The 12870-nt window shown below is 33.5% G+C and overlaps 1 protein-coding gene across 1 annotated transcript in view; it reads left to right on the top strand.

The window, feature by feature from the left end:
- Positions 1-12870, top strand: part of LOC148276236 (uncharacterized) — a 51029-nt gene that overhangs the window by 656 nt on the left and 37503 nt on the right. The window lies entirely within an intron of this gene.

Raw genomic sequence — 12870 nt, 5'->3', positions numbered from 1 at the left:
AGTTTGTTAAGCTTTTCCAGTAATATACAATACGACCTGTTATATTATTATTATGAATGAAAATTTAGATAATGATTTTCTAAAATGTCTCAGAAAAAATCCATCGAATGATAATGTTTGTATTTAAAGTTGATTTTTTTTACAAAACGAAAGTAAGTGATAGGTAATACTCGGTTACACTATGTTTCTTACCCCCCCCCCCCCGTGCACGGCATCCCACCCGCGCGCATGCGTGAAGTAGCGGCGTAATGTTGCCAAACCGCGAACAATATATTATCATAACAAATATAAGATGATTTTGTTTTGTGTTATGTTTTACCACAGATATTTTACTGACTGGACTATATAAAAAAAACATTTACTTTTATCATTAAATATTTTTGAAGCAATTACATTGTTTTGCTTTTTACCAAAGGCGGTTAATACAAATGGGACAATACAGTTAATTTGTGTTGCTGAGCGAGTGTTTATATTTTGTTGTTTTCTTTTGACCTCACTTAATTTATCATAAAATTTAAGTAGTAGGCACCTCACAAACAAATGTCTTACATCCAATATCTTTAACTCAGCGAATAGATCTTCCGTTAAATACCTCAAGGGTTTTTGAGAATGATCTTCATGATCCATTTTTGTGCTATTTTTACTGGTTCAAAGATTGAACGAGAGCAACCGCCCCAAGCTAAATTGCAATATGATTGTTTGCTTTGAAATTTTAATTGGTACACTGCCTTTTAAAATTCAAAAGTGTCATATGAAATATATCATTTGCGTATTCATTTGCAAACGCATGAATTCTCCTTATTGGCGAGTGTGCACTGTAGATGGTTGTAGATACATTTTCATAGAAGAGTTTATTAAATCGGGTAACCGGCCAGGCACTCGCGAGTTAATTAGTTTTAACAGTTGGGAACAGTAAAATATTCAATTTAATATTAAAATAAAAATAACGAATCATTTTTTAATTCTCTTCTATTTTCTAATGTTGTAAAGCTTTAAGTACATAATTTTAACTTAATATTTTTTTTAATTATTTTTTTTATTTGATTTAATAGCATAATTATACATTTTTACAATTTAAAAAAATTTCACTTGTTATATTTTTACTAAAACTAAAATCCCACCAAGCCACTTTTTGTAGCTTGTTGGTGTATTGTATTTTATAACATTATGTACCTAGCTGCTTTAAACCTTTAATTGTATTTCTTTAGCTTATTAAAAAAAATAGAAATATATATATATTGCTTTAATTTTTTTAAAAACCAACTTAACTTTGTATTTTTTAAAAATTTATGTTGTTAATACACTCATCTTTTTATTTTTATACCAACTATACTTCTTAACACTGTTCCTATATTTTATTTCTTTATATTGTGTATTTAAAAAAAATCTATGTTGTTTATATACTTACTCATCTTCTTTTTTTTATACCAACTTTACCTCTTAATACTGTTCTATCTTTTGTTACTTTATATTGTATTTTTTAAATTTAATGTTGTTTATATACTTATATTTTGTAAAACTTTCATGTATGTAAAAGCCTTATGGGCGTGAAAAAATAAAAAAATTTTTTTTTTTTTATCATACATACTTTAGAAAATTTTTGTTTACATTATTTTAATGGCGCGATTTTGCAAGAATGGCGTTTTCAATAGGGAAATATAACTTTTTTTAATACTTATTTACTAGATGCATAAAAAATAAAAAGATTACTGTGGTTGGGCCATGTGCACAGAATGAATGATAACCGTACCCCAAAAAAGATTTTTATGCCACTCCGAAAGGCAGACGAAGCAGAGGCAGGCCAAAATTGAGATGGCTGGATAATGTGGAAAGTGACATTAGAGCAGTTTGCCCGACGAACTGGAGTAAAGCCGCAGGGTGCAGGGAGGAATGAAGACATATTCCGGAGGAGACCGGGGCCCGCGACGGGCTGTAGCGCCACTGATGAGGAGTAGCATAAAAAATATTTTTAAATTTGTAATTTTAAATTCCCGCAAAAACGGTTCATTGCATAGGCCACGCCCCTAATTCGCCACGATTCGTTTAAATTTTGAACTTTGTTTGTGACCGCTTAAATTAAAATAGAACATCATCACGAATCTTGAAATCACAATGAGGAACTTCAGCCCTACGAGAAATTGGATTCAAAAAATGTTTTCTTGCGCGCGGTAAAAATTAGAGCATTATATTGTCTGTAAAATGGCAAAGTTTCTTAAAAATGTATGAAAAAAATAATAAAAAAGCACTACTTTGAACGACGTCACTGGTTAATATGAACCAACCAATGGTGTGAGAGCTGCGAATGATATCTGGTTTGCTAACCGTAATCGAACAAATCGGAAGAACTGACAGAGAAGAACCTCTGACGTCTCACGCGGAGTTATTTCAGAAATACAAAACAAAAAAATAAATAAAAAATCATAGCGCTGATAATGCGATATATAAAAATAACAAGATTTTTTTGGCTTAGTTTAATAGTCTATTAACAAATAAAAAGAATTAAAAAAGACACTGAACTGCCTCATTGCCAAGGCCAAATGAAGAGACATTTTTTAACAATTTGATTTTAAAAGTTATGTATGAAAAAAATTCTTCACAAATATTCATACTGATTTTGAAAATACAATTATTTTTCTATTTAGAATTTTCATTTCACATATTTTTATTGGGATTCGTAGCATGCGACATTTCTCTATTGGCAAAATCGTATTTACTTTTTATCATTCCGGTCTGACTTTTCTTCATACAACGTATTCCCATATTTGCTCCCTGCCACTAGGTAAGAATTAAGTATTTTATTGATTCGCTTGTACCTAGAGACACTGTTAAGCAGTAGGGTAATGTAAGGTATAATGACACGGGTGGGTAAGGTGACACAGATGAGTATAATGACAAATCAGTGCCGCGATTATGAACGCTATCTGTACCTGTACATATAATATAATGCGTTTGAAACTACCTTAAATATATCTTCTCTTCAAGACCGTCGAAATAAATCCGATCTCCTAGTCTTGTTTTAAATTCTCAACTCACTCTTTGATGCGCCTGAACTACTGAGCTCAATAAAATTAAATATCCCAACTAGAAACCTCAGACAAAACTAACTCTTTCATACCGATAACCATAGAACTAACTATGGTTTTCATTCCCCTATGCCCAGAATTCTTAGGTCTGCCAACAAACATACCAGTCTTGATTTCTTTGATAACAAGTTGTCTTCTTTCAAACGATCACTGAATCAAATTCAATTATAAACACCTCTCTCCCGCTTCCACTCCCACAAAGTCTACTATTGAGTCTTTCTACTTTTCTTTATTAAAGTATTATGTCCTTAAAAATGCCCATTGGGCGTATATATCATCATCATCATTCTCTTTCCGCACCCAATGGTGCATAGGGCACTGCATTGGTACACCATCGCAGCGTATCTTGATCATTTTTGTTACATGAAGGTAAGATGATCAGTCTTACGCTTCAGGTACCAGTCCAGGGACTATGAAATATTCTAGTGTGAAACACCCTTTTAAATAAATATTTCATATCGACCATGTCGGGAATCGAACCCGAGACCTCTTGCACGCTGACCATTACACCACGAGGCCGACGAGGCGTACATACATATATAAATAAATAAATTTTACATTTACATTTTTTTTTGCACCACAACAGGCCAGGAGGCCTAATTACAGTGGTGAATTACATCACAGAGCACCCAGGCTTGAGAAAAATCACATTTTAATTTTTGTGTTCTCACCGGGAATCGAACCCGGAACCTTCCGTGCGTGAATCAAGCGTCTTGACCACTACACCACGGAGGCCGCCTACAATACAATACAATACAAATATCGAGACGGTCCACTTAACTTCTGTACTATTTCATCTACCTCGGTATGTTCTACCGACTTGTTATCTCGACGTCATATGATCGAATGCAACCAATAATGACCCTGAAAATTTAGTCCGCGTTCCTTGTTTAGTCAACATTTAAAATAGTTCTCTTTTATATTTTAAATAGGCTTTTGTAATAAAATGTGGCCACTTCAAAGCGACTATAAACTCCAATAAATCCTACTTCACTTGTTCCTCAATTGGAATAAGGTTTGGATTTCCTAATAAAGTAATGTGTGGTTTGCCACTGTGCGTCTGTTACTCCGTCACATTTTGCTTGAGGAAAATGGAGCCGTTCACCAAAGAAACACGGACTTGCGTAAGTATGTAATTGCCTTTAGCAGATTATCTCAAAGACCGGAATTCTGTGGTCAGTTAGTATCTGTAGAAGTAAAGTCGTCGACAGACAAGATTGCCTACGTTAAAACGTGACCGACCGAAGTTTCGGTTTTGGCCAGTAAAACGGCCGAACCTGCGTTCGGATGTACGGATCACATTATTAGCATCCACACGCGTTGGACAGGCGTTTTCGATTCTTCCGCCACAGAATTTTGAATATTTTTTACAAGCAGGCTATTGAAAAGTCTGTGCTGGGACTGTGCTTCCTTCCGAGTGGAACGCACACGTTCTTTTGTTTAGTTCTCCCCTTACGGGGGTGGTATTCGGATCCTCTGCCCCTGACCACCCAGGGAGTCCTTCTTTATTCAAGGCCGTTCTCTCATTGTAAATATCCGTGTTATTACTTGTTTGTTGTGTAAGTTATGTTTGTTGCGTACTATAGTTTTAAGAAATTGTATTTGTATATTTGGATACGTTTATTTATGTACATTGTTTATGTAAATACATATTTATGAATAAAAAAACAGGCATTGAGGGGATCCTCTGTCCATACATCCTCCTCCCCCTTCCTTAATCTGCATAGATTTTGTATGATATAGCTGACAGAGAGTCCCCCAGGACTGCGACACACAGCTGCGGGTGGATGGTGGGTTTAAGGATCTCCCCTCAATGTTTACACACTGTGCAACATTCATCATTCTGCCTTTGTTTAAACATCTACATTTCCTCAACTCTTCCATCTGTTGACTTTTGTGAATTAAAAGAGCTGAGACCTTTATCATGTGGGTGAGATTCATCCGGCTGAACCAATTCACCTACTAGGCAACGCATGGAAATAATTTTCCAATTTTTATACTTCTTTTTTATTGTAGGTCCATATCATTGTTCCTTTCCCTTCTTCAAATATTCCCAACCTCTTAAACTGAATAAAATTTGATTTTTCGCTACAGTCCGCTTTTCGTTAATATTTTAAACTGTGGTCACTATGCGAACGTAGGCATTCTTTCCTTGCAGGCAGTTTACGTACGTATGTATAAGTACTGGGTACTCGTACAAGAGTTCAACATTCTTCATTGGACAATAATTGCTTCACTGCAAAACTGGTACGTCTTGGGCGGACAGGTATCTAATCAGAGGCGAAGGTATCATTATTGACAGACATCTCAACTAAGATGAATATTTTTTTATTATGGTTAATCTCGTAAACATGCTTTTTATTAAATAGGTGCGTAGACTTTCACGGTCACTGTTACCATATGTATCTTTTTTGGGTGATCCCGTGTACGTAGGATTCGTTTCGACGTTTCGGCTACTATAACAGGAGCCATCTTCAGACACAGTTTACCCCGAAGATGACAAATACGTTTAATTCTATTTTTATATATCTTATATAGCTTTTTAATATTTATTTTCTATTGAATATGTTATGTAACTTGAATTATAAAAATAAAACTATAATTTTATTGGTTGGTTGGAAGAAATTGCCATTTGGCAATAAGCCCGCCAATGTACAAATAACATTAAGTACAAAAAGTTAAATAAATACATAAATAAAAATATGGCTCCTGCAGTGGTAGCCAAATTCCTCCACGGACTGGCGGCGGACTTCTTTGAAGCTGAATTCCAAAAATGGATTAGTCGTCAGCAAAAATGCGTTAAAAAATTTCGTGATTATGTTGGAGAATAGTTAAGAAATTAAGCTTTCCAATGAGGAACTTCAGCCCTACGGGAAATTGGATACAAAAAATGTTTTTTTACGCGGGGTAAAAATTAGAGCATTAAATTGTACTACAAAGTTTCTTGAAAATGTACAGAAAAAATAATAAAAAATACTTTGAAAACGCACTACTTTAAATGACGTCACTGGTTCATGTGAATCAACCTATGATCTGAGAGCTATGGAAGATTTCCGGTCTGCTTGTCGCTTCTGGACCAATAGGAAGAACTGAATGAGAATAAGCGGAAATGAACCTCTGACGTTACACGCGGAGTTATTTCAGAAACACAAAACTTTGAAAAATCGTAGCACCGATAATACGATATATAAAAATTAAAAAAAAAAAAATTTGACTTAGTTTAACAGTCTATTAACAAATAAAAAAATCAAAAAAAAAACACTGAACTTCCTCATTATGTATTTTTCAATTCAAATAAAAAATGCCTTAAACCTGAAAAAAATTGAAAACCTTATTTTTTACACAACCCTCGTATAAATATGAACAAGTTGAACGGGTGCGGTGTACGACGTAAAAACATGTCTTCCTGAGTTTTTAATATGCGGAAAAAGAGCTTGTAAAAATAAAAATTGAATCAAATACAAGTTTATTATAGGAAAGGTGTGTCATAGACTTGTAAAACTCAATTCTGACCTATCTCTTGACGCTCAAATTGGTAGAACGATAAGTTCATGCTTCTACCAGCTGAGACAAATTAAATGCATACGCATTTGGACTCACTAAAGTAATGGCATCACTACATAGCCTCTTCTACAAAATTAAAGATTTTATATCAAGAAAGGAAAAAATTATGATGTACGAAGCCTATGTCAAAAGTAAATTGAGTTACATGATCGCCTTCTGGGGAACTGGTAACAAGACAGACATAACAAAAATACAAAGACAACAAAATAAAATTCTTAAACTAACATACAACCTACCCTACCTGACCTCTACGACTGAACTGTACAAAAAAACACACCAGTTTGACATAAACTACTTGACTAAAATTGAGACCTTAAAAATTGTGCACAAAATAACACTGGGAAACATACAAGACGACGACATAATATTAGTCAAAAATGCTGACATACATAAATATAACACCAGACAACAAAAACACTATCATATTGAAAAAGCAAAGACAAACACAGGACAGTCAAAAATACACTACACTACACTACAACGACCTACCTTACTACTTGAAAACTTTTAATGGAGACAAATTTAAAATCAATCTGAAAAAGCACATGATGACTGAACTAACTAGACTAGACGAGACATAAAATGACTAGACAATATTAAATTTCTAATGTAACCCTAACGGGTTTTTTAAAATTGTAAATAAATAAAAAAAATAAAAAAAATTGCCGGTTGATGCCGCCCGTCAATTAATAAATGCGTTTGTAGTGTCTACAGTCGATTATTGTAATGGTATCTATGCAGGTCTACCAATGAACAAAATGACTCGCCTACAATCTGTATTGAATGCCGCAGCGAGACTTATTTTCGGAATCTCTAAGTTCAGTCATATCACTCCACTACTTCGGGAACTACACTGGCTACGTTTTCTACAGAGGGTCGAATACAAACTCTGTTGGCTTATGTATAAGTCACTGCACAACTCTGCTCTGGAATATCTAAGGGAACTATGCATTCCAGATGAACTAGCTGACAGGCGTCTCACGCTTAGATCAGCTACGTCTACGGCGAGAGGAAAAGTTATTATACCTCTACGCAAACAGCGCACTAAATTTAGTGAACGCGCATTTGCGGTCGCAGGCCCTATGGCATGGAATGCTCTCCCAGCAGAGGTGCGAGGCTGTGAAAGTGCAGTGATGTTTCGGAAAAAACTTAAAACCCACTTGTTCTCTAAATCATTTGAATGAATCCGTAGCACGTGACAACAAAATAAATTATTTTAATTAAATTACAAATTTAAATGCTTCAATTAAATTAATTTAACAATAGAATCACCATGTAAAGCGCCCTTGAGGTATTTTATTACGAAAATGGCGCTTTATAAGTTATCCATAATAAAATAAATAAATAAATAAAACGAAATATATTAACTATATAATTAATTTATTTTAACAATACGTACATCTGAATACGCCAATAGGATTTCCCCAACTAGTTTATAAAACAGGAAAATCGTCTTGATGGTATATAATATGAATGGTATTGTACCGACATTTGGAATGTTTTTTTATCTGATTCGCACCATGCGCGTATTTTAAAATCAACACATTTTGAATAATTCATAATCTCATATTGATGATATTTGTAAAATTTATCTATAATGCAAATGATACACTATGAGTCACATATTAAGCAGTAGGGTAATGTAAGGTATGATGACTCGGGTGGGTAAGGTGACACGGAGGAGCATAATGACACAGCAGGTCAACTGACAAATATATTAGAATAAATTGACTTGCAAACACCATTTTATTATTTATTTATTTATTCATTCAAAATTACAAAATTAAATATTTATGAACTTATTAAGGCTTTTTAGGCTATGCCCGTGTCAAGCCACAATAAATAACAATAAAAATACCTAGTAAAATCAATTCGATCAAATTATAATGACATAGAATCACAATCTAGAAAAAAAGGTAAATGTAATAAATAGTCAAATTCCGAAAAATACAATGCAAAAAAGATATTCAGAAATAATTTTTAAAATATACATCATACAACTTAAGAATCACACATAATCAAATATACAAAATAGTGGTATCATTAAAATCAACAAAATAATAGTAAAATATAGTAGTATTAAAAAAAAAAAAAAAACACAAAATAAGAGCATGATTTAAATCAACAGAAAAATAATATATATATATAAAAGCATAATTGAAATGATAATTGAGTTATGTTTTCTAGAAACATTTCCCCTTCCCTATTAACATTTCCCTTACTAAGCATCCAAAAATTACAGAAGATCCGAACGGGGGATCAAACGACCCCAGCGCCTACTTGTATATGGCGTCAGGAGAATAAAGCGTTGGAAGTGTTTATGACCGTGCAATAATTTATTCATGTTTTCGCGTACACATATTTTACTCATTCATGTATTTTATTATTTTTTGTTAGTTTGCCGAATGCTTATGTACACAAAGCAAAATTGACCCTTGTATTATTTACGTCTTTTTTTGTTTTAATATTTAAAAAAAAAAAACAACTATTTCAAAATTTAAAAACAAAAACAAGAAAATGCTTCTTTCTATTAAATTTACGATTGCAAAAAATATACGGCAAATAGTTTTAACTAACTAACTAACCATCACGCCATTTCCCCGGAGGGGTAGGCAGAGAGGATGGAACGCCACACCACTCTGTCCTGGCACACTTCCTTTGCTTCCTTCACATTCATACATCTTCTCATGCACGCACGTCGATTATTCCGACTTTTCACATGACCACTTTCAAGAATTTGTTGTACTTGATCATGCCATGTCTTTCTCGGCCTTCCTCGCCTTCTACAACCAGACACATTCGCATCATAAATCTTTTTAGCCGTTCTTTCATCATTCATTCGCTCCACATGACCGAACCATCGCAAAAGACCTTTCTTAATTTTGTCGATAATGCTTAACTCAGCCTTGCATTCTGCTCTAATTTCGACATTAGGGCACCTATCATACATTGTTTTTCCGCACATTCGCCTGAGGGATCGCATTTCAACAGCATTCATTCTACTTTCGTCCCTTTTTTTCCAACTCCATGCTTCGCTTCCATACATTAGGGTTGGTATCAGAACTCCATTATGAACTGCTAATTTAGCCTCTTGCGATAGACACTTATTTGCTACGACAGACTTTAAGGCACCATTAACTCTGTAGTTTTAATAATACTTTAATAATAATTCGTCGGCCTCGTAATGGTCAGCGCGTTTGCCTACCATGCAAGAGGTTTCGGGTTCGATTCCCGACACGGTTGATATGAAATATTTATTTTAAAGGGTGTTTTTACACTAAAAATATTTCATAGTCCCTGGACTGGTACCCGGAAGCTTGAGACTGATCATCTTACCTTCATGTAACAAAAATGATCAAGATACGCTGCGATTGGTGAGCCAATTCAGTGCCCTGTGCACCATTAGGTGCGGAAAGGGAATGATCATGATAAATAATCGAATTAAAATAGGTCTATGGGGGATTCGAATCCCCCCTTCACTGTCACTGTTATCAATGTGGCGGCCTCGTGGTTTGGTGGTCAGCGCGTTTGTCTACCTTGCAAGAGGTCTCGGGTTCGATTCCCGACATAGTTGAAATTAAATGCTTATTTAAAAGGGTGTTGTTACACTAGAATATTTCTTAGTCCCTGTAGCTTAATCACAAATAACTATTGACGTGCTGATAAGCGACGTGATAGCAATTTCTCACCGTGGTTGTTTATCGTATTCGCGATCACAATGGAACATCCGTGAACTCCTAATATTAAATGTCAAAATATTTACGTTTCGCGACGTATAATCCTGCTGCGCAATCACATATTTGAATTACACCGCTGTTAATATGGAAAATATTCGAAAACTACTATTTTGATTTATTTATTTATCATTTATCATGCTATTCATTGCATTTAGCTGGCGGTTGGCGAGCCAAATGTCAAGAAAATCAGTTGCCATAGTAATTGTAATTTAATTTGCACTTTTTTATATTAGATACTCCTTACTATTTTGCAAATTCAACATATTGTATTATTTTTTATAGCGACTGCGATTTTTCGCATTTATATACGAGGAAAACAAAAAACAAACCGACACGAGCGTTGACTTAGAGATTACGCACGCGTTGACTTATGATTGCGATAACTTAAGCATGTTCATTATTGTTCATTGTGATAGCTCAAATGCTTAGCATGTTTTTAAGCACGTCGATAGTTATTTGTGATTGAGCTTCTGTAATATGAAATATATATGAGAATATTCTGTAGTTCAAACATTTGAAAAAAATATATTTATAGACATACTGTTAATAATCAATAATAATTCCTTAATTTTATTTTTTTATTTTTTTATTTATTTCTTAAGTTAGCTTATATTAAAACTAATATAAACTATTATGTACATTTACATCATCTATATATATTTATATTTCCTTACAGTAACTTATACATTTATTTTTAAATTCTTTCAGACACTTTTCATTCTTCATACATTCAGGCATCTCATCATACATTTTTAAACCCTTATACATCAAACAATTTTGCGACTCAGCTCTTTTCAATAATGGTAGTCTTATTTTATCCTTTTGTCTAGTAGCATATTCATGACAATTTTTGTTTAAGACAACTTTATCCTTAAAATATTTTGGTAATTTATCGTGAAAAAATTTATGTATAAATATCAACATATTAAATTTAAGTCTCCTTCTTACAGATAACCATTTTAGTTCATCTCTCATTTTTTTTACATTTTACAATTCATAAAACGCAGTTAACTTTATGAAAGCATTTTGGGCTATATTAATTACTTACCATGCATTTAAGAATAGTCCAGAAATATCATACGAGCATCAAACAGAAGGCGACTAAACTACTCATAAATGAGTAGGTTTACGTTTTGACCCATTAGCTCCTTTGTAGACGTCGCTCAGTACTCACTCCTGATTTAAATTCAACTATGCCGTGATGTGTCCTTTTAAAGTGTAGAAATACTGATAGAATTTCAAAGAAACAGGATGGTATCACATTTCATGTTTAATTTGCAAATAAATGTGTAAGTAGCAAATACATTACTTAAAAATTGAATTATTTTTTTATCTGTCAGATTGTCGAAGAAATCAAAATTGACATTTCGTTAGTGTTGCCAGGGTAATTTTTTTACCCTACTTTGCTCATCTAATGAGAGAACTAATGAAAATTGCACCTCGGATTAAACAACTCTGTGGTGGACATTTGACCGACATTATCTTTAAAACATCAAATATTATTTAACAAGATATAAAAATATCTGTTTTTTGTAAAATAAAATTTGTTATATATTTTAAGTTCAAAGTTTATTAATTCATTTACTCTTTTAAAATGACCCTTTACTTATACTCTGTTATGTCAATCAATATTTCCGCGTGCTCAATAAAATTTTAGAGAAATTAACAGATTGCTTTTTTTTTTTTTTACTTTACATTTGTGTTATGATTGTATTTTTTCTTATCGTGCAACATTACGCGGTGACATCACGAATGCGCGCGGCGAAAGTGGGGCATAGTCGGGGGATTATTGGAGACAGTCCGATGTATTCAAATATGATTCTACGCTCCTTCTGGACTATTCTTGATTCTATGTGCCTTACATTTCCCTAGTAAATTTGCTACAATTTTTTAATTACTCGTATTATTATATTTCATTGGAATTTGAACGCGTCAAAATAAAATTTGCATTGAACTTGACTTAAAGAAGCTAAGATTTGCATTATTTATATAAAAATGCGATAACCTAAAATCATCTTCTGACCTGTGATTCATTTGAGAAATATTTATTTAAATAATACAGATGGCTATTGCCGACTGTTGAGGTCTGCAGCTCAATCACAAATAACTATCGACGTGCTTCAAAACATGCTAAGCATTTGAGCGATCACAATGAACAATAATGAACGTGCTAAAGTTATCGCTGTCATAAGTCAACGCGTGTGTAATCTCTAAGTCAACGCTCGTGTCGGTTTGATTTTTGTTTTCCTCGTTAATATATACAGTTCACTGGTGAAAAATCGGCGTTTACTATAAAAATAATACAATATATTGCATTTGCAAAATAGTAAGGAGTATCTAATACAAAAAAGTGAAAAATAAATTACAGTTACTATGGCGACTGCTTTTCTTGACATTTGGCTTGCCAACCGCCGGCTAAATGCAATCAGTAGCATGATAAATAATAAATAAATAAATAAATAAAAATAGCAGTTCTGGATTTTTTC

This window comes from Micrasema longulum, unplaced genomic scaffold, assembly GCF_059751315.1.
Source record: "Micrasema longulum isolate JH-2025_06_02 unplaced genomic scaffold, ASM5975131v1 h1tg001257l, whole genome shotgun sequence".
NCBI classification, from domain to species: Eukaryota; Metazoa; Arthropoda; class Insecta; order Trichoptera; family Brachycentridae; genus Micrasema; species Micrasema longulum.
This window is presented reverse-complemented; position numbering and strand designations above follow the sequence as displayed.